Source organism: Balaenoptera musculus, chromosome 8 (genome assembly GCF_009873245.2).
Source record: "Balaenoptera musculus isolate JJ_BM4_2016_0621 chromosome 8, mBalMus1.pri.v3, whole genome shotgun sequence".
NCBI classification, from domain to species: Eukaryota; Metazoa; Chordata; class Mammalia; order Artiodactyla; family Balaenopteridae; genus Balaenoptera; species Balaenoptera musculus.
Window position 1 is genome coordinate 66,341,289 of NC_045792.1, and position 22,250 is coordinate 66,363,538.

Consider the following 22,250-nt stretch of genomic DNA (forward strand, 5'->3'; position numbering starts at 1 on the left):
TTACTTTTAGAAATTTTTCATGGAAAGAGCTAGGAAATACATTGTCCTTGTTTTCTTTTAATTTTTTATTGTGCAAAAATATGGATAACGTAAAATTTACCATTTTAAGTCTTTTTAAGTGTACAATTCAGTGGCATTAAGTACATTTACAATGTTGTGCCACCATCACCACTATCCATTTCCAGAACTTGTCTGTCATCCCAAACAGAAACCTTGTATCCATTAAATAATAACTTTCTATTGTCTCCTCTCCTCAGCCCCTGGTAACCTCTGTTATCTTCTTTGGAGAAATGTCTTTTCAAGTCATTTGTCCACTTTGAACTAGATTCTTTTTGTTGTTGTTGTTCTTGTTGAGTTGTAGGAGTTCTTCATGTATTCTGAATATCAATCCCTTATCAGATGTATGATTTGTAAATATTTTCTCTCATTCCATTTATTGCCTTTGTTGATGGTGTCTTTGATGCATAAGAAATTTTTATGAAGTCCAGCTTATCTATTTTTTCTTTTGTGGTCTTTGCTTTTGGTGTTATATCTAAGAAATCCTTACAAATCCAACGTCCTGAAACATTTTCTCTATGTTTTCTTCTAAGAGTTTTATAGTTTTAGCTCTTACATTTAGTTCTTTGACAACTTTTTGCCAGTATTCTTGTTACTTTTATTGACAAGTGGCTTTTTGGATGTCCTTTCTCTGCCATTCCCACTTAAGTCACTTACAAGTGTTTTCATTTTCTCTTTTCTTTTTTCATTGAAAGGATAGAATTTTCTTTGACTGATTTCAAAGTTATACATTTAATTTTGCTCTTCTGTTTTTCCAAACTTACTAAGAGCCATACTTTTGCTTATTTTTCTGACCACTATATAAACTTACAAATGCTGTGTTTGCCCCCAAGCAAGATAAGAATCTTAAAACACTACTCCCACTTCTCTGGTCTCTCTCCCTTTTCATTTTGATATCATCTACAATTTTAGTTATAGAAAATCTTATGTAGCTAATAATAACCTTTCTCAGTATATTTCATTGGGATCATATTAAATATATACATTATCTTGAGCAGAGTTGATATCTTTATCATGTCAAGTCATTCTGTCCAAGAATATGATAATAATAAAGTATAACAAATCACTACCAAATTCAGTGTGGCTTAAAATAATAATCATTCATTCTCATTCAGCTGGGGGGGTAGTTGATCCAGGCTAGGCTCCACTGAACTTGGCTTTAATCTGTGGGTTGGGTTTAGGCCTACTTCATGGGTCTGTCATCCTCTTTGGACCAGAGGCATAGAGCTTTCCCAAAGGTCCTTTGGAGTTATTACAGAGGCCTTAGTCTAGACTTTTTCTTTTTTACATCTTCTTCTGTGGGCCTTGGCTTGCTCGGTCCAAGTCAACACACAAAAATGGAGTTCCTGCTATATACCAGGCCTAGGGGTTAAGCATGCAAAATCAGGGATCAGTAAGGTAGGTAGCATTAAATCATTAAAAATGCTCTCTAAGACACTGGTATTGGGATTTTACATTTATTAAGCCCTTTGGATTAATATTTTTTCTAAAGAGAAAATTGGTTATATAAACTATGTTATAGTCATATAATTACATTACACAGCTACTAAAATAATTAGATCTGCATTGCTGACATGAAAAAAAAATCTGTATTATATTGCCAAATAAAAAAAGCAAGGAAATAGAAATAGTATAAAGTCATTACTTTTTTTATAGCTCTAAAAATTATACATTTCTTAGCTTTGTCCACAGAAAAGGTCTGGAATCAATTACTGCCCACTAGCACCTATACCATGATATCTAAATACCATTTTCTATTAAAAAGACAAAGGCTCCTTGAAGTAATGGCTGATTCCAAATTCGTGACAAGAAATAGATAAGATAGGCTTGCTACATCCTATGTTCTAGAAAACAAGGAAACTGTAAAAGACTTTGTGATTTTATATAAACTCAGGGGCAACCTGAAGGGGCTTCAATGGTTAAAGACAGGAAAATATGAATTTCAATGAGAATAACAACTGCAATGGACTGAAACACGCCAAAAGCATAAAAATCTAGGGGTTCACAATGATATTACAAAAAAATTAACCTATTAATCACCTTTGATTAATATGAGGTGGCTAGGATACCAAGTTGTTATTCTGGAAATTGGTAATAAAGAGAACATTTATTCTGTCTTTCCTGTACACACTGAGTTTCTAAGTCATCAAACAGTTAATGAGGGAAAGTTTTCTTTACAAAAAAATTTCAGCTAGCAAATGCAGAAGAAATGATAGAATTAGAAAATTACCCTTATGCAACCCCTAATGAGTTAATGCATCTAGATAGTGATCATTGATGATATTAAAATGAGCAGGTGACAAGTTAATCAGAAACTTCAGAGTGGATGGATCAGCTGACAACACTAACAGCCATGGATGTACCTCCTGGTATGATAAAATAGAAAGCTATCAGCTCCATCTACCAAATATTCCACCCCAAATAAGAGTCTGAATCTAATCAAGAGTCTAGTTCTACTGAGGAGGGTATAGGAAACAGGGAGAAGAGAAGAACATGTGGAATGATATTCTGAGTATGTAATAGCCAAATCCAGACTGGGCAATTCTATAGGACAAAAACCCATGTATAACTAGCCTAAAAGAGGGAGTGGAGATATAACTATTATAACTATTATGGATTAAAAGAGATGTGTCAACAAGTTATGGACTTTATTTGGATAGTAATTAGAACAAACCAAAAGTTAAAAAACAGATTTTAGGGACAATCAGGAAAAATAGAAACAGACTATTTATTAAAAGGTGGTTGTTATTTTTAGATATGATAATGACAAAATGATTGTTTTTAAAAGATTTTACCTGTTAGAAATACAAAATAAAATACTATGGTGAAATAATATAATGTCTAAGATTTGCTGGAATATTTCAGGGAAAAACATTGGATGTGCAGGAAAGATAAATAGAACAAATTGGCCAATTGTTGATATTTGTTGAAGCTGGGTGATAGGTACATGGGGATACCTTATACTGTTCTCTGTGTTTTTGTATTGGTTTGAAGATTTTAATAATAGAAAGTAAAAAAATTGCAAGAGAGAAGGAAAAATCAGGTTGTAGAACAATATGTATTTTTTTTTCCTTTTTAATAAACAAAACAGAACAAAAGACTTTGTTATACTATTACCCATGGTTATCTTTGGGAAATGGGATCAGGGAGTGATATAGAAACTGCTATTTTTTATTTTATAAACTTGGTATCATTTGACTTTTCTTTCTTGTTTTAAATTTAATTTATTATTTATTTTTGGCTTTGGCTGTGTTGGGTCTTTGTTGCTGTGTGCAGGCTTTCCCTAGTTGCGGTGAGTGGGGGCTACTCTGCGTTGCGGGGTGTGGGCTTCTCATTGCAGTGGCTTCTCTTGTTGCGGAGCACGGGTTCTAGGCGTGTGGGCTTCAGTAGTTGTGGCTCGCAGGCTCTAGAGCGCAGGCTAAGTAGTTGTGGCGCACGGGCTTAGTTCCTCCGCAGCAATGTGGGATCTTCCCGGACCAGGGCTCAAACCTGTGTTCCCTGCGTTGGCAGGCGGATTTTCAACCATTGCGTCACCAGGGAAGTCCCTCATTTGACTTATTTATTTATTTATTTATTTTTAATTTTTTTTTCCTCATTTGACTTTTTAAATAAGTACATATAACTTACGTAACTACAAAAAAAAAGAGTAAATTGTCATAATTAAGGTATGAGCAAAGTACCATGGGAGATTGTTTTCTTATATCCTGGTTGAACATAGCTGCTGAAAATAGAACCTAAAACCATGAGAGTGAAGGTTGCTCTTGAATCACTGGAGTAGGTTCAGCATGACCCTGAACCAACCAACTTGCATGCCTTGAGGGATAACAAAGTGATCCATGGTCTCTGGGACAGATGGTCTTCTCATCTCACCACATGGCAGCAAAGTAGACTTTACAGTAGAGTGATTCTTTGATCGGTTGCTTAAAGGAAAGTATTTAATCTGCTCATTCTGTGTGAAAATACAGATTCTTAAAGTTTTGAACTAATCTCTTAATGCCTGAATAGAATTACTTAGTTATGAAGGTATTACCAGTTACTCATTTTCCAACCATGTCTGTCTTCTACATCAGTGAGTTTCCTGAGTCGGTCCAGATCCAGGGGGAAAGGGTAGCTGAGAGGCATGAAGGGCTACGGTAGCATCAGTGAGTCTAAACCCCTGGCTGCCAGGGGCCCTGTGGAGTGTTTGCAGGGGGTCCATAAACCCATACCCACAGCAGGCAGTCTGTGGGCATAATAACTGTCTTTCACATTCATGTACGACTAATCTGTGAATCTTTGTAGATGGCATTGTGATGAATCCAATCAGATTCATAAAATCCTTACTGAAGTTAGAGGAGTTTTAGGATTTTCAGCATCAGCTACTATTACACAGAGATATCTAAACTTTTTGATATTAGAAGGGGTCCTCATATGGAAAGAGAATGGGAACCACTGGCCTAGAGTTATGAATTATTCTTAAGCTGATCTTCAGGGTTGTAAATTGGGGTGCTCTTTCCATTTGCTGTTTTTCAAAAAGTTAACATCCCAGGCATATTTCTGCCATACTGTTCTTTGAGACATCTGAAGCTGCCGTGGCGCCCTTCTCCTTGCTCCCAGGGCACCTTATACATAACTCCATTAAGGTTCTTATAACACTGACATATGCTGTTTTAATGGTGTCTCCACCACTATGGTGGCAGGGAAGGGGGAGTTGGGAGAGGTGAGGGTAAGGATTCATTGCCTCAACAAACTCATGAGCCTCCACTGGCTCAGGAACTAGAGGCAAAGAGATGAAGACTCCTGGCCCTCACAGAGCTCACTGAGTAAGGGGTGTGGGGGTAAAGGATAGACAAACAAGTAGACAATCACAGTACGGTGTGGGTAGTGCTCTGGCTCCCGTGGGAAAATGAAGGAGGCATCTAACCCAGATTGTGGAAGCCAGAGACACTGGGAGTAGATGACGCCCAAGCCAAGATTTGAAGGACTGGTTGGAGTTGACCAAGTTGAAGTGGGGGAGGGAGGGACCAGTAAATGCAAAGTGCATAAGAAGATAGTACAAACCCAGAGTTGAGAGGTGGAAAGTGGGGTGAGAGTAGGCTGGCGAGGTGGGTAGGGGCTTGACCATGACGGGTCTTGTGTGCCATGATGAAGACTTTAGACTTAATCTTGAGACAAAAGAGAAGACATTAGAGGTTCAAAGGCAGAAACCTGACCTGAGCAGATTTGTCTGCTTGAATCATGAACTGGGCTAGAGTGTGGTTGTTGGCTTGTGTGTGCAAAACCAAAAAGTGGAGAGATGTGTTGGGAGATTGATTCCTAATGCAGCTAAGGTTCAGGTGGAGACCTGAATGAAGGCAGTAGTCATTGGAATGAAGAGATAACAGACTCATGGAACATTGAGGAGGTAGAACAGACTGGCTGGATGTGCAGATGAAGGACTCAGGGATGATGACCAAGTTTCTGGTCTGGGAAATGGGTGGCTATTCACAGAGGTAGGGAATACGAGAGGTGGAGGAGGTTTGAGGGAGGATGGTGCAGGAAACCAAACTCTATTTGGGTGATGTTTTATCTATGTCAGCCTTTCTAGGAGGGGACTGGCTGCCAAAATCACCAAGGAAGAGGGAGTTTCAAGCCACAGAGCAGCATACAAGTCTGAGCCTTTGGTACCTAGGGCCATTTTTTGAACATACACACCAGGACTGAAATGTCTGCCTGAGGTTGCACATGATCACACATTCTTTGGAGCAGCAACAATGAAGATAAACCTTTGTACTTTAAGGAAATGAATACATTTCATTTTCTGAGGGTAAAAATGTGTTGTTTAAAAACAATGCTGCAAAGTAGAATAGATAATTTGGCTAATCCCAGATTGTTGGTAGGACCTAAAAATAATGCAGCTGCTGAGAAAAACTCTAAGACTTGGTGAAAAGTTTAAGATTTGGAGCCATAGGTTAAAATCCAGGCTTTTCCACTTACAAATTCTATGACATTAATTCTATCGTTTAGGTTAAATTATTGAACTAGAGAGGTTAGGAGTAATAATAAGCACCTCACAAAGTTATTGTGCAAGTGATTTGTGAATTTTGATTTTGTAGGCATATTATTTTGAACTAGGCAATGCCAGGTGCCTTGCCCAATTTGTTCCTTCTTTTATGCACATATTCATGTGTTCATTCATGTAGTCACAAACGCTACTACAAGTACACACTCTGTGCCAGCCACTATTAGCAGACCCAGAGGATAAGAAATTGAATAAGACATGATCTAATGAGGACAAGAGATAAAAAACAAAGATGGGGAACATGGTAATCAGGTGGTCCAAAAGTTTGGAAGAGAGATGAGGAGGGCCCGAACTAGGAGATGGGGTTAAGTAAGGATCTGAGACATTTAGAAGCTAGCCTCACTCACATGTGGTGATTAATCATTGGTAGAGGATGAGGGAGAAGGAACAACCTGGAATGATTTCCAGCTTTCAGGTTTGGGCAAATGGGAAGATATGGGTGGGTGCTTTTCTTAAATGGTGTGAACTGGGCCTTGGCAAGAGGTGGGAGTGGGACATGGTGAACTCAGTTTGGAATATATTGTGTTGAGGTTTCTGTGGGTACCAGGCACCCAGATGCCTGGGTGCCTGGATGAGGGGACAGGGAAGCCATGGACAGGGATTCAGATGCTCAACGAAGAGTGTAGGGTGGGAATATAAGGTACTGAAGATAGAGCTCTGGATAAGACAGAGATTTAGATAGTAGATAGAGGAAGAGGAATTCACAAAGACTAAGAAAAAACAGAGAAGTAGGAGAAGAAGGAAAAAGTAACATCGTGGAAATCATGTTTAGGGGGAGTGAGTTTCAAGACAAGGGTGGCTACCTGCACCCATTTTATTTGGCAATTTATAACCATAGCCTTGGAGAGAGGAGTGTCAGAAGATTGGGGGGAGCTGAAGCCACATTTAGTGTCTTGAGGAGTGAATGGGAAGTGGAAAGGTAGGGACAGCAAGTAATAAGAATTCGTTTGAGAAGTCTAGTGTGATGAGGGTGGAGATACGACTGTAGTTGTAAAAGGATGAAGGGCCAAGGAAGAATGCAAGGTGAGGGGGAGAGTGGTCCAAGATGAGACTGGAGAAGTAGGCAGGGGCCAGAACATGTAGGGTCCAGAAGGCCACAGGAAGGAGTTTGGATTTTTATTTGTAATGCCCTGAGAATCACTGAAAAGCTTCAAGCAGGGGAATGACATGATTGGATTCTTCTGCCTGCTCGATGGATGACAGAGGAAGGGAACAACTGGGCTTTGAGATTCTCAAGAGGGGGAAGGTCTATGATATGGCTCTGGAAGTGGATGGCTAAAGAGAATGGCTGAAGTTGAAGGTCATCAAAGCTGGGAGGCCACAGGTGTTGGGAGATACATCCACATGGATGATGAAGGCCCCTATGATGATATCAAGAATTTGGGATGAAGAGAGGAAGAGGTCTGGATGTGAAGGAACAGAGAGAAGTAAATGAATGGAAGCAATATTGTGACTATATGGAAGGTTCGCATTGGAATAGTGACTGTGGCAGAGAGGGGTGAATGAGCCCATGACTCTGATTATGGCCCTCACGTGCTCGCATTCATCAAAACTTCCCTATTACCCACTGGAGAAAGTCTATAAACATCTTAGCACTGTCCTGCATAATACATCTTAATAGCCTCATCTCCCACTTCCACCCTCCCCTAGCCTCACTGTACCACGTGAGGTTACCTGTTCACGCCTTTCTCCCTTTGCACACACTGTCTTTCCCATCTCAAATGTCTGTCCCTCCTCCCACCCTTGCAGGAACCCCTATAACTTAGTTCAAATGTCATACTTCTACAAACTCTTTCTCACATGCCTCAGCCATTCAGGTAGCCAATATTTATTGAACATCTACCATGTGCGAGGCTCTAAGCAAGGCACACAGTCTTCTGGTCCCTCCTCTGAGCCACCCCATCCACACTTTCCAGGTCTGCCAGCAGAGTAGAGACTGGCTCAGTGTCAGATCTCCCAGACTTGGCTCACTAATCACCAAACCTGAGAACCAGACTCCCCTGGAATTTCATCAACAGGAAAGGCTGGGCAGGTTTCTTCTCATTTCCTTACCTTACTCCCAACCTCAGCAGCTTCTGTAGCTATAAACAACAAAGGATACTTAATATGTGAGATGCATTGGCCTGTTAAGCAGTGTTCCTGATTCATTTGGAATTTAAGGTCAGATTTTACTGCAATACATGTTTTATTATATCTTGATTTCTTGGCATCTGTGAGCACCGTCCTGTCTGCATCTGGATACAAGATGATTTTTTACCAAGAGTCATTTGCTGTAAGTAGAATGGAAATAACTGAGAGAGTTTCTTTGGGAGAGGGGGTATTCCTCCTGGGGTAGAGACTACACATTGGGTAGCATAAGTAGCCAATCAGAGGCCGGTATTTAGTCAGTAAATATTTCTTAAGGTGAGCACAGAACAAGGTGCTCCAGGTTCCTTAAGATTCTAAGCACAGAACAAAGATCAACTTGGTTCCAGCCCTACGGGAGCATCAGAGCTGCTGTTCTTCTATCTGTAGCAGTGCTCTTTCCCTCTTGGCCTGGCCCCTCCTACTCATCTTTCAGCTGTCAGCCTAAGCCTCCATTCTTCTGGAAAGCCTTTGGTAATAAGCCCTGGTGGAGTTATCTATCCAATACCACTTTTTCCTTCTTTCTTATGAATAAACCCTGATTATATTCTGGATAGCATTGCACACAGCTGATGACTTGCAATTCCTAATCTCCCTTACATTTAGGGGTGACTATTAAAATAGGAAGGAAGAAGTTGGGTGAGATTTCTGGCAAATTCCCTTCAAGGGGGCTGACTTAACTGAGAGGTGCCCCTTATTTGTCCTCATTTCCTTTTTCCCTCTTCATTGCTGGACTTCAGATATGATGGCTGAAGCACTTGCAGCCACCTTGAACCATGAGGCAATCCTGAACAGGTAAGACACATTGAAAATGACAGAGAGGAAAGCAGAAGGCTGATGACCGTGAAACTATTCTAAAGGCCCTGGACTGCATACCTCTGGATTTCATCATTGCAGAGAAACAAAAAACCTTATATTAAACTGTCCTTATTTATTTTGCCTATTCAGTGCACTTGGACTTAATCCTAACCAATACAACCCCCAGACTGCTTTATCCCCCCTTATCCTGATTGATTTTTCTTCATAGCACTTACCACTACCTACCTTTTTTATTTCTTTTTTGGCCATACCACATGGCATGCAGGATCTTAGTTCCCCGACCAGAGATCGAACCTGTGCCTCCTGCAGTGGAAGCATGGAGTCTTAACCACTGGACCACCAGGGAAGTCCCTACCTAACATTTTTATTTGTCTGTATCTCCTATTAGAACATAAGCTTCATGAAAATAGTGATTTCTCATGGCCTGGAACAGTACCTGACACAAAGTAGATCCTCATCAGCTAAAGTAATCTTAAGAAAGAGAAACAAAGCTGGAGGTATTATGCTCTTTGATTTTAAACTATACTACAAAGATATAATATTCAAAACAGTATGGTTCTGGTACAAAAACAGACACATGGATCAATGGAACGGAATAGAGAACCCAGAAAGAAACCCACACATCTATGGTCAATTAACTCAGGAGAAAGGAGCCAAGAATCTACAGCACGGGAAAAGACAGTCTCTTCGATAAGTGGTGTTGGGAAAACTAGACAAACATTTGCAGAAGAATGAAACTGGGACACTTTCTTACATCATATACAAAGATAACTCAAAATGGATTAAAGACTTAAATGTAAGACAGGAAACCATAAAACTCCTAGAAGAAAACATAGGCAGTATGCTCTTTGACATTGGTCTTAGCAATATTTTTTTGGATCTGTCTCCTTAGGCAAGGGAAACAAGCAAAAATAAACAAATGAGACTACATCAAACTAAAGGGCTTTTACACAGAGAAGGAAACTATCAACAAAACAAAAAGGCAACCTACTGAATGGGAGAAGATATTTGCAAATAATATATATGATAAGAGGTTAATATCCAAAATATATAAAGAACTCACACAACTTAATACCAGAAAACCCAAACAACTCGATTGAAAAATGGGTAGAGTCGGTGCTTTGTGACCACCTAGAGGGGTGGGATAGGGAGGGTGGGAGGGAGACACAAGACGGAGGGGATATGGGGATATATGTATACATACAGCTGATTCACTTTGTTATACAGCAGAAACTAACACAATATTGTAAAGCAATTATACTCCAATAAAGATGTTAAAAAAAAGAAAAGAAAAGAAAAGAAAAATGGGCAGAGGACCTGAATAGACATTTTTCTAAGGAAGACATACAGATGGCCAACAGACACATGAAAGGATGCTCAACATCACTAATCATCAGGATTATGCTAATCAAAACCCCAGTGAGATATCACCTCACACCTGTCAGAATGGCTATCATCAAAAAGACAGCAAGGGAATTCCCTGGCAGTCCAGTGGTTAGGACTTGGCGCTTTCACTGCCATGGTCCTGGGGTCAGTACCTGGTGTTGGGGAACTAAGATCCTGCTAGCTGTGCAGCATGGCCCCCCCACCCCCACCAAAAAAAAAAAAAGAGAAAAGAAAAAGAAAAAAAAAAGACAACAAATAACAAGTGTTGGCAAGGATGTGGAGAAAAAGGAACACTCATGCACTGTTGGTAGGATTGAAAATTTGTGCAACACTATGGAAAACACTATGGATGTTCCTCAAAAAATTAAAAATAGAACTGCCATTCAATCCAGGAATTCCACTTCTGGGTGTTGTTCTGAAGAAAACAAAAACACTAATTTGAAAAGATATATGCACCCCTGTGTTTATTGAAGCATTATTTACCATAGTCAAGATATGGAAACAAATGTCCATTGATGGAAGAATGAATAAAGAAGATGTGGTATATGTATACACAATGGAATATTACTCAGCCGTAAAAAGAATGAAATCATGCCATTTGCAACAACATGGACAGACCTAGAAGGTATTATGCTAAGTGAAATAAGTCAGACAGAAAAAGACATATACCATATAATTTCACTTATATGTGGAAGCTAAAAAACAAATAGACAAACAAAACAAAACAGAAATAGACTCATAGATACCAAGAAAAAACTAGTGGATCACCAAAGTCGAGAGGGTGTAGAAGGGTGGGCAAAATAGGTGAAGGGGATTAAGAGGTACAAAATTCCAGTTATAAATTATATAAGTCATGGGGATGTAATTTACAGCATAGGGAATAGAGTTAATAATGTAATAACTTCATATGTGTCAAATACTTACTAGACTTATTGTGGTGATCAATTTGTAATGTATATAAATGTCGAATCACTAAGTAGTACACTTGAAACTAATATAATATTGTACATCAACTATATTTCAATAAAAGTAAATAAATAAAAGATCCAAAAAAAGTTGCAGCACTTGTTATTATCGTTATATATGCCCTCTGTCAAAATACTCATCATATTTGCAACCACACACTTAATATCTATCTTTCCCATGACTCTATACTCATATATACAGGGGACATATCTGTCTTGCTCTCTGTCGTATCCTTAGCATATAAACTAATGCCACCGAATAATATTATTTCATCTGTGCTCTAGAACACTAACGTGGTGGCAAAAAGGATGGATTGGAAGGATGAATTACTCTCAGGAGCCTGGTGCAACAGTCGAGGGTGTAGTCATAATTGCTTATTAGTGTTTTACCATCTACGTCTACATCTAATTTCTAAGCTCTGTTCATGCTTCCCCAAAGCCTGAGAATAGGCATTAATAATAATTATCCAGGTTTTGAGAGTTGGGGAAACCAACAAACTTAGAGTCTAGACAGATACATAAATCTCACAGTGAGAGACAAAATGCGTTGTGTTCAAATGCCTGTACTCTGGTGTAGACTGTCTCCATTTGAATGGGCAATTCCATTTCCTAGCTCGGTGACCTGGGACAAGTGACTTAACTTTGGTCTTAGCCTCTTGAGGATAAAATGAGGGTAAAGATAATAACTACTCTTTGGGTTGTTGCAGGGATTAAATGAGTGTCAGAAAAGTGCCCATCACAAAACATGTATTATAGGATGCTTTTAGTAAGAATTGTTTTGAGAGATGTAATGGTTAATTTTTGTGTGTCAACTTGACTGGATCACAAGGTTCCCAGATATTTGGCTAAAGATTATTTCTAGGTGTGTCTGTGAAGGTGTTTCTGGATGAAATTAGCATTTGAATTGGTGGACTCAGTAAAGCAGTTCGCCCTCCCCAATGTGCATCATCCAACCTGTTGAAGGCCTGAATAGAACGAAAAGTTGGAGGAAAGAAGACTCCATCCCTTCTTGCTGAGCTACGACATTAATCTTGTCCCACCCTTGGTGCTCCTGGTTTTCAGGCTTTTAGACTCAGACTGAATCACACCACTGGCTTTCCTGAGTCTCCAGTGTGCAGACAGCAGATTGGGGGACTTCTCAGCCTCCATAATAGGGTGAGGCAATTCCTTATTCCAATTCCTAATAAATCACTTCCTACATATATATCCTAATGGTTATGTTTTTCTGGAGAACCCTGGCTAACACAAGAGGGCATTTACAAATGGCTACAGAACCATAGAGAAGGATGTTACTCTACCTCCAGGGATTTGGAAAAGCAGAGGAGATGGGACCTAAAAGATGTATGTGAATGTGATGGGTGGCAAAGAAAAGGAAAGGCATTCCAGACAAGGGGAACAGAGTGTGGGAAGGCATGAAGAAATGAAAACCACTGCATGTAGGGGAGGATGAAGAGTTTGAAACATAGGGTAGGCATGGAAGACAGTGGTGAGGACAAGAAGTTAGCACATGATGGGGCCCATGGTGTTAGCATGATGGATGGGGCCAGTTCTGAAGAGCCTAGAGTTGGAGTGTGTAACATCATTAGGCTTGTCATGTCAAAGACAGCTGTTATGGCCACGTGTAAAAGGAAGAAACTGTATCCAGAAAGGCCAGGGAGGAGGTCAGCAGCTGCTTGGGGTCAGAACTAGGACAGTGTTTGTAGACACCAAGCGTAGGAAACAGATGTGAAGCATTTTTTCTGATTTGAAACAGAAAGAGCTTAATGCCTGGATGTGGGTGGTGAGGAAACGAGAACTGAGAAATAAAAGATGACAGAGACCATTCATTTAGACAAAGAACTGAGAGGGGTGTTTAGACTTGGAGATAAGATGAGAAACTGAGCTTTGCACATGCTGGATATGAGATGCTTTACAGACATCCAGGTGGAGGTATGCAGAAGACAGTTGCAAAAATGAGTTTGGAGTTTGGAAAGCAAAGTGATGCTGATTGGGAAGCCAATCAGTAAACAGCAGCTGAAGCTATGGAACTGGAAGATCTTGCCAAGGAAGTATGTATGATGAGGAGAGGGTACCAAACCTCCCACAACAGGTCATGATTTCTTAATTTGACTCGCTCGCCAAAATCCACATCCAGGATGGGAATATGGAACTCAGCCAATATTTTCATAACGTTCAGTATATAAAGAAAGGAGCTGGGGATGAAATAGGTTTGGGGTTGACTGAAGAGGTCGGGGAACAAAGGTGCCTGGTTCCGAATATCAAAAGGGTGTGGGCTTCCCTGGTGGTGCAGTGGTTGAGAATCTGCCTGCCAATGCAGGGGACACAGGTTCGAGCCCTGGTCTGGGAAGATCCCACATGCCGTGGAGCAACTGGGCCCGTGAGCCACAATTACTGAGCCTGTGCGTCTGGAGCCTGTGCTCCGCAACAAGAGAGGCCGCGATAGTGAGAGGCCCGCGCACCGCGATGAAGAGTGGCTCCCGCTCACCGCAACTGGAGAAAGCCCTCGCACAGAAACGAAGACCCAACACAGCCAAAAATAAATAAATAAATAAATAAATTTATTAAAAAAAAAAAAAAAAGGTGTGAATAGCAGTAAATGATCATTATAATAATAACACCTGGCATGTAGAGAACACCTTTCTCCAAAGAACTGGAATCTCTGCCCAGACACCGTGAATTTTCACAGAAAGTTTGGGAGGTCTGTAAGAGGTAGGGGAGATTATATTAACTTCTGGCATGCAGGAAAAACAGGATTTGAGAAGACCAGGAAGTTCTCTCTGAGCACAGAGCCAGAGGGTGTTATGGTCAGCCAACCTGGCTCCAAGCCACCCCCTTGTGGCCAGCAGTCTGATCTGTCTCCTTGTCTAGTTCTGACAACACAATCATGTGCACTCCTGGCATTGTCATCCTGGATCTCAAATCCCGTCTCAAGCCAACCCAGGCACAGGGGATGCACGCGTTCCAGAAGAGGACTTGATCACAACAAGGCATTCCCTCTTGGAGAAAGCAGAGAATTTAGAGTCAGACAAGTCTGAGTCCAAGGGCCACAGCTGCTGCTTACTATCTATGTGATGCTGAGCTTTTTTTTTGGGCTTTTTATTTTATATCTCTGGGCCTCAGTTTCCCCAGCCTCAAAATGAGGATAATACTAGCTACTTCAGGGTTATGTGAAGATGCGTTCATTCAACAAATATTTATTGAGCATCTACTTTGTGCCAGGAATTGTTCTAATCTCTCGGGATATATCAGGAAACAAAACAAAGATCCCTGCCCTTGGGCTCTTACTTTCCTAGAGGTGAGGGATGGGAGGGGAGGAAAGATAGATGATAAACAATGAAATAATAGAGAAGCAAATAATCTGCTATGTTAGATGGTGATAAACTCGGGGAAAAGGAGATATACAGTATATCTGGCACGTAGCACACTGTCTGGCTAGCACACAGTAGGCACTCTGGGAATTTGTGCTACTATTATCATAATTAAGAAAAGATGAAGAGCCTGAGACAAAATAACAGGCTGTAAAATTTTATGAAAATGTGTCTATCTCTTAAATTTCAATCAGGAGTAAGCAGAAAAGTTGCCAGGGAAGGAGAAAGGTAGAAGATTACAAAGTGAAAAAAAATCGACCTGAAATGCTTTTAAGTGATGTGTAATCAGCTGCATCTCTTCTAATGACCACCACTAATTAAGCTGTCTCTTGCAGGCTCCCAGAGAAAATCGCTTGTCCAAACAGGTAGGCTGAAATGCTCATTATGAGACCTTCAGCATTTAAATTGAGTTTGATTTTTACGGTAACACAGGAAGCAGTTTAGAACGATTAGGCTGTTTTCTCCTAACAGGTATCGTTCACAAGTGACCATTTAAAACACCTGTATATTTTTATCTGTATTTTTATGAGAAAAGTGAACACTATGTCAATGACATTTCCTCCTACATTTCACTCACAATGCCTTCTTTGGTTGGCATGAAGGGGTTGTGATCAGAGGTTTAGGTCATGCATTTATTAATTTGGCTGACAAACATTTGTGCAGTTAATAAAAGTGAGAGTTAAAAAATCCTTCAGTGTGGACCAGTTACCATGTCAAACATTTATATGCAATACTAATTTAATTTTCTCAACAACTCTTAAAGGTAAATGTCTTTTAGATGAGGAAACTGAGCTTTATGGAGATTAATTAACTTCACATGGTTAAATAACTGATAAGAGGTAAAGTTAGGATTTGAACCCAGGTCAGACTGATTACTTAGTGCTCATATTTGATCACTATAATGTATGACAGACCCCATGCTAAACAGAGTAAGGTGTGTTTCTGGCCTTGTATTACTTAGTTATTCAATGGAAGAGACATATAAGTTAACAAACAATTTTAAGACAGCATGACAGGTGCTAAACTAAACATAATAGAAATGCTCTGGGTACCCAGGAAAGAAGGACTGCCTACTCAGATTGATTGCATTGGGGAAAATTTTCCAGAAGTGATAGTTAAGGTGGGTGTTGATGGATGAGTAGGAGTTTGTCTGGAAGCAAAGGGCAGGGCATGAAGGAAAGAGCATATTGAGTAAGCTTTCTCTGGCTCTGAAACCCTTGCTTTAAACACTGTGCTAAATTACTTCCATTTATCTCACAATTAGTCAGATGTTCACTGAGTATTTTCTTGTACACTCAGGTCTTTTAGGGAGATAAAAAGGAAAAACAGAAACTGAGTTGAGTTAATATCGATAGTCAACCTAGATAATTCCAGTCTTACAAACACATGTTTTCCTTGCAGACTTTTGCCCTGAGGCTTTTAAATGAGATCTGAACCATGCCCAAGGAGATGAGAAAGCTCTGATGGGCAGAGCGCACAGTGCACTGGGCACTTGTCTGTATATCTAGAAACTGCGCACCCTGAGCTCCAACACTGAAGTTCCTCAGTGAGGTCCCTGGCAAACCCTGCAGACACATAAAGTTAGCATCGGGGAACAGTTGACAACAGGGTGGGTGCAGAAATCTCAGAACAAACGGTCAGTGGGAACATGGTGAAAATTACTTGGTTTCTGGACTTGTAATTGTCTATAAGAGGAAAATGATTGCAGTGGCAATTGTTTAGCCTCATCTCCTGAAGGAGATGGCTTATTATAGTAAAAGTTTTTTCTCCTATGAGAAATGAAAGTGTGTTTGCATTTCCGTTGAGTCTCACCCATCACATAGCAGAGCTGGGCATACGAAGGGGCTGTAATCAAAATGAAACCCCTAATGTAAACCTTGAAGCAACTGGGCTTAGGATGTGGAAGCCAAACAAGGGAACCATAACATCCAGTACAGATCTGGGAACACAGTTGGTGTTCAATAGGTATTTGCTGAATTAAGTAAATAAATAAACTATTCAAGAAATAAGGCTTCCCTGGTGGCGCAGTGGTTGAGAATCCGCCTGCCAATGCAGGGGACATGGGTTCGAGCCCTGGTCCGGGAAGATCCCACATGCTGCGGAGCAACTAAACCCGTTCACCACAACTACTGAGCCTGTCCTCTAGAGCCTGCGAGCCACAACTGACTGAGCCAGCGTGCCACAACTACTGAAGCCCGTGTGCCTAGAGACCATGCTTCGCAACAAGAGAAGCCACCGCAATGAGAAGCCCAAACACCACAACAAAGAGTAATCCCCGCTCACTGCAACTAGAGAAAAGCCTGCACGCAGCAACGAAGACCCAATGCAGCCAAAAATAAGTAAATAAATAAATTAATAAAAAAAAAAGAAATAAGACAAATACATTTATTTGATCTTCCCTCAATGTGGATATTTTAACTAAGTTTATGGGTTATTTCTGATTACAAAGGAGAAAAGTATCAAGCATCTGAAGCAAGAGGAGCAGCATGTGCACTGACCCAGAGGGAGCGTGATGATCCCCGGGAAATGAAAGTCCTCCAGGGTGGCTGGAGTGCAGGGGAGGGAGGGGGACATGGTGCCCGATGAGGCAGGGGAAGGTGGCAGATCCAGACCCATATTTAAGGAGTTGAGAACAGTGGGAGTATTGATGGGTTTTAGTTAAGGGATGATTTCTGTCTTTACTGGACCACTCTGGCTATGTGGAGAGTGGATTGTAGGGGTCAGAAGTTGCTGCCAGGAGAGCTGGTTGGGAAACTCTTGCAGGCATCCAGTGACTGATAACAGACTGGGTAGTGGGGGTGACAGGGAAGGTGAGAAGATGGGATCCATTAGCGCTGGCAGGTAGGACCAGCAGGCCTTGAGGGAAAGGGAGAAATCCTCATTGATTCCTGGGATTTTTACCTGAGCAACTAGTGGATGATGGTGTCATGTACTGAGATGGGGAAAAATAGAAGATGAGAATGTCTGGAGGGGAAGATGAAGAGGTTGGTTTTTGACCCAGTAGGTTTTCTGATTGCTTGAGTGACATCCAAATGGAGATTTCAGGCATTGATTATGAGTATAGAGCCCAGAGGAAAGCTTTAGACTACTGTGTGTGTGTGTGTGTGTGTGTGTGTGTGTGTGTGTGTGTGTGTCTCTGTGTGTGTGTGTGTGTTTGTATACATATGTATATTTTATTATGCAAAAATAGATTATAGTATCATGCTCTACAGCAACCTATTGTGTCATGTTTTTGTATTTGTTCTTGTTCTTGTAATGATGCCCTCCTCCTTCTGGCTGGAAATTACTTTTATGGGAACCCGTGGGGTGGTCTGGTGCATTGGTGAGTAGGCTTAAAGTCTAAGGGGTTAGGAGCTGCACCTTAGAGGCAGGATGGCAGAAGCTGGAACTTAGGAGACTGAGTTTGGAGTGGGAGAGTACTATTCAGGGATGCCCAGGTGGAAACGTGGGAACTCAAGAAGGGATGGTGGGGCCTCCACAGGAGCATCCCGAGCGGCCTTGTACCCGTACGCCAGCTACACACCCCCAGTCGCAAGCAGCCTACCTCTGTGGAGAAGTCGGCTGAGGAGGTGAGGAACGTGGAGGCAGCCCCCACCTCAGCGGGCTGGCCCACGTGGCCCAGGGGTTTGGGGGAGACGAGGGAAAGGAGGTAGTCAAGAGGGGCCTCCACCTGAGCAGGCCACCCCCATTCCACCTAGATCTAGCTTTCACTCCTGCCGGGGCCAATGTGAGCAGCCTGTGGTTTTGATCTAGAATATTTCTTGTACATACTTCTCTGATAACCTATATTCTTTCCTTACTCTATTTAATGCTGCATGATATTCCATCATGTAGATATGCTATTAGTTTCTAATAAAAATTTTTAAATGATGAAATATTTGAAAAAACAGAAAAGTACAGATCATTTGACAAATATCCACACACCTGTCACCTAGGTTTAATAAATGCTAACATTTTGACGTATTAGTCTCAGATCTCTTTATTTTGGATTTAAAGAGAAAAAAACTTCAAATACAGGTAGGGCCTTGCTCCCATCACTCTCCTCCCTTCCTTCATCTCTTCATCCTTCTGCAGAGCTGACGATCCTGAAGTTGGTATTCGGGGTTTCTGTGCATGTTTTTGTACTGGTATTAATACAGTACATAATACAGTCGTCCCTAGGTATCCAGGGAGGACTGATTCTAAGACCCTCCTGGATACCAAAATCTATGGATGCTCAAGTCATTTATATAAAATGGCATGGTATGTGCATATAATTTACTCACATCCTCCCATATACTTTAAATCATCTCTAGATTACTTATAATATCTAATACAAAGTAAATGCTATGTAAATAGTTGTAAATACAATGTAAATACAATGTACATAGTTGTAAATACAAAGTAAATGCTATGTAAATAGTTGCCAGAGAGTGGGCAAATTGAAGTTTTGCTTTTTGGAACTTTCTGGAATTTTTTTTCTGAATATTTTCTATTCACAGTTGCTTGAACCTGAGGATGCAGAACCTGTGGGTACAGAGGGCGGTTTAGCCTTATTTTAAATTGCTTCATACAGCCATATACCCTTCTGCAACTGCTCTTCTCATTTATCATTATATGTATGATGTTTATCCATATTAAAAAAAGTTCTCCATTAATGGACACTTTAATTTTATTTTTAATCTTCATTATTCCAACATGAATATAGGGTGGCTTACATGGATACAGCCTTAGGAACATAAGTCTGAAATGCTCTTTAACCAGGTGCCACCCGTGAACACTGGCACAAAAACCACTACCTGTTTATTTCCTTAGCCTAACACTGGAATGCCAGTCTTGGATATTAAACCATGGCACCCGCAGCAGGCCATGCAGAGTAGATGTTATGTAATGTTACATCCTGGTAAGAATGCCCTGAAAGCTGCTTTGTCATCACATCAGTTCAGAACAGGAACAGAACTGTTGAATGACAGGGGTAGAGCAGAGCCGGGCTGTTTCTTCTGGGCCGGGCGATAACAGAGCTGCTTGCTCGCTTTGCCCCACTCTTCATCTTGGCCTTTCTTAATTGCTCTGGAGCAGGCGAGCCAGTTCTTACAACAAACACTCATCCTACACCCACAGGACTTCTCTTCTCCTCCTCCTCCTTTTTTTTTTTTTTTTGTACACCCAGCACCTCCCAGCTTAAAAAAAAAATGTTCTGAATGCTTTTAGTCTCAAACAAAGCTTTTATAGATTTGTTGGCAGGAAATCCAGAGTGGAATTTGCCATTAAGCTGTAGTAAAGCAACTCTTCAAACAAGGTGTACTGAACAATCAAACACTTTTAAAAGTCAAACCACAACAAAGGCGTACATTGTCCCTGGAGAACCCCTAGTGGCACTAAACCTTCTTAGAGTGGGAGGAGTTTACAAAAACGTAACCTATTTCATTTCACAAGTTGTGTGCTGTACCGAACTTTCCACAATCCATCAAAAGTAACACCTCCTGCTAGCACATTTCAACTCAAGTAGCTCCTTAATGGGCAAGTTTTGCTCTTAGAAAAAACGGACAGCATTTTTTTTTTTTCAATTGAGGAAGTTCTTCATAATGACAAAGTCAAGTAGAAAGTGTAATTTTGATCCGCCTCTCACACTTCTCAGCTTCTGGAATGTAGTCACTAATTGAGCACTTTTATGTGTGCCAGGGACTGTTATCTCAGTTAAGCCCGACAACAACCCTATGAGATAGGTATTGCTACTCTCCCTGCTTTCCAGTTAAGGGAACTGGGGCATAGCAAAGTTAATGAACATGTTCAAGGTCATAGGGCTTATAAGAGAGGGAAGTAGGATTTAAGCTCAGAGAGTTGAACTTCAAAGCTCATGTTCCAAAGTTGCTGTACTGACTTAATGAATTCTGAAAGAGCTTCCAGATTTTCAATGTGATAAGAAAGAGGACTAACCAGTAATGAGCACCACTAAAAGCCAATATTGTACGCATACTTTCTTTTTAAGTCTCTCAACACCTTTATGAGTGCTGCCTTCTTTCCTAATTTATGTATTAAGAGATGGAATCTCCGGGCTTCCCTGGTGGCGCAGTGGTTGAGAATCTGCCTGCCAATGCAGGGGACATGGGTTCGAGCCCTGGTCTGGGAAGATCCCACATGGCACGGAGCGACTGGGCCCGTGAGCCACAATTACTGAGCCTGCGCGTCTGGAGCCTGTGCTCCGCAACAAGAGAGGCCGCAATGGTGAGAGGCCCGCGCACCGCGATGAAGAGTGGTCCCCACTTGCCACAACTAGAGAAAGCCCTCGCACAGAAACGAAGACCCAACACAGTCATAAATAAATAAATAAATAAATAAATAAAAGAACGTGAATTTCTTAAAAAAAAAAAAAAAAAAGAGATGGAATCTCCAAGGGCACACCTACAGAAGATAGAAAAGTTTTAGGATCTGAACCCAGGTGCCCTAGAAAGAGCTAGACCATCCTGCTTTGCTAGAAAAGGATTGAGCACGTAGGTCTTCAATAATGCTTTAGATTTTACAGTCTCCACCCTTTTGCTCTCTCTTTCTAATGCAAAGGATACTCATCTGAGTCAGTGGGAGAAGAATGTCTGACTCTTAGAGCTTGTAAATTTGTTTAAATAGAGTATTAATTTATAACCCAGATGTAAGGACCTGCAAATAAATCAAAATGTCTTCTTATAAAAGATAATAAAAAAGAGACCAGCTGGTGGGGAAGACCTTCTGTGACTCTGAAGATTTTCCCTACTGCAACTGTCTATTGCTTCAAAACCACTGGAAGTATACTTGGCATTTTCGTGTATGATACACTTCAGATATACAAGCATATGCAAAACCACCCTGCTCTCCCCTTAACCCTACCCCCTGGCAACTGGGGTCTTCATTCCCCTTACTTAGGATATTCTTCAGAATTTTCTCATAAGTCCACAAACATACATTCAGAGGCCTCCCAGTGAGTTTTTTGGTACATGAACCAAAGTTATGTAAAGTTAGCAACAAAACAGAGGAGAGAGACTGTGTGAAACTAAGAGACTGGGGATGATGCAACTGGTGTTGGAACCACTGGCCTTTGGAGGCTGCTTGGGCTCCAGCGTAGGGCGGCAATTCCCCACCTTTGTTCTCTTCAGACTCCAGGGCTGTCGCCAAGGCAGCTTGGTCAAGGGAGTTCTGATCAACCCAACCTGTAGGGAAGGACCTGACTCTGGTGAGGACGGGGTGAACTTTCCGTGGAGGAGGTCCCTGAGGCATTGGGTGGGGCAGCCGAGGAGAGGCCCCAGCCTCCTCTGTCAATAGGCAGGGTAGATGTGTCATTTGTAGTTTCAGTCTCCGGGGCTGGTACAGCACTCAGGAGGAGAGATGGGAAAGGAGGGGCAGGTGGAGGGAAGAATTTGTTCCAGCTCCAGAGCAGGCTAGGAAATGTTGCTAGAAATGCAAACAGAGGGAGTTTTTGTGATAAAGAGTGCTTTCATCGCTTTTTAAAGATGTCTATATCCATAATAAAAATACTCAGAG